The sequence below is a fragment of the Mangifera indica genome, chromosome 5 (genome assembly GCF_011075055.1).
Source record: "Mangifera indica cultivar Alphonso chromosome 5, CATAS_Mindica_2.1, whole genome shotgun sequence".
Classification (NCBI taxonomy): domain Eukaryota; kingdom Viridiplantae; phylum Streptophyta; class Magnoliopsida; order Sapindales; family Anacardiaceae; genus Mangifera; species Mangifera indica.
The window spans coordinates 2,821,131-2,823,654 of record NC_058141.1 but is presented as its reverse complement, the minus strand read 5'-3'; positions in this window follow the sequence as shown (position 1 = coordinate 2,823,654).

The window sequence follows — 2,524 nt, the reverse complement described above, 5'->3', positions numbered from 1 at the left end:
TATAATATTAAAAATAAACTAAAATAGAATATATTTTGCCCCCCTAAACTTTAAAAACTAAAATTTTTCTCCAGCCTAAGTTTTAAAAAATCACAGTTTCACCCTAGGGTTTGGTTTTGAAATCTCCGACAACCTCTCTGGCTCCGTTACCAATGGTCTCTCCCTCTCGAAGCAACCTCTCCTTTCGGTGATCTCTTTCCTCCCATTTGGAGGTCTGATCGACGTCGGAGACGCCTTAGGAGATGAAGAACTCAAGTTCAAGCAGTTTGGATCGAGTTCTTCATCTCCCAAGGAGTCTCTGACGTCGATCGGACCTCCAAATGGGAGGAAAGAGATCACCGAAAGGAGAGGTTGCTTCGGGAAGGAAAGACCATTGGCAACGGAGCCGGAGAGGTCGTCAGAGATTTCAAAACCAAACCCTAGGGTGAAACTGTGATTTTTTAAAACTTAGGCTGAGGAAAAATGTTAGTTTTTAAAGTTTAGGGGGGCAAAAAGAGATAAAAATTTTAGGCGTTAGGGTTCTGTTAAATCTAACCAGCTATGGGTGGGTGTTTGGTGTTTCCATAGTTAAAGGGGGGACATTTGAGAAAACGCTAAACCTTGGGTGGGAAATAGTCGTTTGGCCTTAAAAAAACTCCTCATATTTTTCTAATATTTTATTTATTCCCCTATAATTATTTAACAATTTATATAACACTTTTGTATGTTATCTTATATCAAAATGCTTCTATCTATTTGTAACGTTCCATTTAAAACGTTTTTATAATATCTATACTTTGAAATAGATATTCAAATTCTATACTTTGAAATACTTTAAAATGTCAATAATAAAAAATTTCTTCAGAAATCTGAAAAATACTAGTGGATATATCCTAAAATAATGAAATTCAAAAAAACAGAACTGAAATTTGAATCCTAAAAGTTGAAATACCATAGAATGACAACAATCAAAAAATTCTTCAGAAATCTAAAAATACGAATCGATATATCCTAAAGTGATGAAATTTGAAATAACAAAACTGAAATTCGGAATCTAAAAGTTGAAATACCCTAGTATGGCAACAATTGAAAAATTCTTCATAAATCTGGAAAATGCGCATTGATATATCTTAAAGCGGTGAAACTCGAAAAAACCTATAATTTCAATTATAATGCGCCTATAATGATTAATATGAAAATGCGCCCTAATTTTAATAACATTTCATTTGACCCCTCAATTATCTCTTTCTTTATTTAACATCTTTATATGTTGTCTTGTATCAAATCAATACTTATATATTTTTAACATGTTATATAAATCCTGTATACATTGTCAAATATCTAAAACCCCCATAACAATGTAAAATATCCAAAAACCCCCATATTTATCTAAAATTACATTTAACCCCCATACTTGTCAAACATTGCATTTAACCCCTATATTATGACATAAAAACTAGACTTAACAAATAAAATTAAGTTTTAGGCTAAGATTGGCATAAATACCTTTTTTTGATGAATAGTATTTATTCGAATTGAATTAAAAAATACGACCTTCTTTCGTCTGAACGAATCCCTACTAATTGATGTTAAAAAAAAAATGAAAGTGAGAGTGAGCGTTTGAGTGATATGAGAAGTGTGTGTAAATAAAATGAGTGAAGAGGGTTTATATAGATGAAGGGAAAGGTAATTTTGACATTTTAGAAAAAGTAATTAAATAAATAAATAATATGAAAATGCCTTTATAATGTAAAATATCCAAAAACCCCCATATTTATCCTAAATTCATTTAACCCCCATACTTGTCAAACATTGTATTTAACCCCCATATTATGACATAAAAACTAGACTTAACAAATAAAATAAAGTTTTAGGCTAAGATTAGCATAAATACCTTTTTTTAATGAATAGTATTTTTTCGAATTGAATTTAAAAATACGAACTTCTTTAATCCGAACGAATCCCTACTAATTGATGTTAAAAAAAAAATGAAAGTGAGAGTGAGTGTTTGAGTGATATGAGAAGTGTGTGTAAATAAAATGAGTGAGGAGGGTTTATATAGATGAGGGGAAGGGTAATTTTGATATTTTAGAAAAAGTAATAAAATAAATAAATAAATATGAAAATGCCTTTATAATATAAAATATCCAAAAACCCCCATATTTATCTAAAATTACATTTAACCCCCCATACTTGTCAAACATTGTATTTAACCCCTATATTATGACATAAAAACTAGACTTAACAAATAAAATTAAGTTTTAGGCTAAGATTGGCATAAATACCTTTTTTTGATGAATAGTATTTATTCGAATTGAATTCAGAAATACGAACTTCTTTCGTCCAAATGAATCCCTACTAATTGATGTTGAAAAAAAATGAAAGTGAGTGAGTGTTTGAGTGATATGAGAAGTGTGTGTAAATAAAATGAGTGAGGAGGGTTTATATAGATGAGGGGAAGGGTAATTTTGATATTTTAGAAAAAGTAATAAAATAAATAAATAAATATGAAAATGCCTTTATAATATAAAATATCCAAAAACCC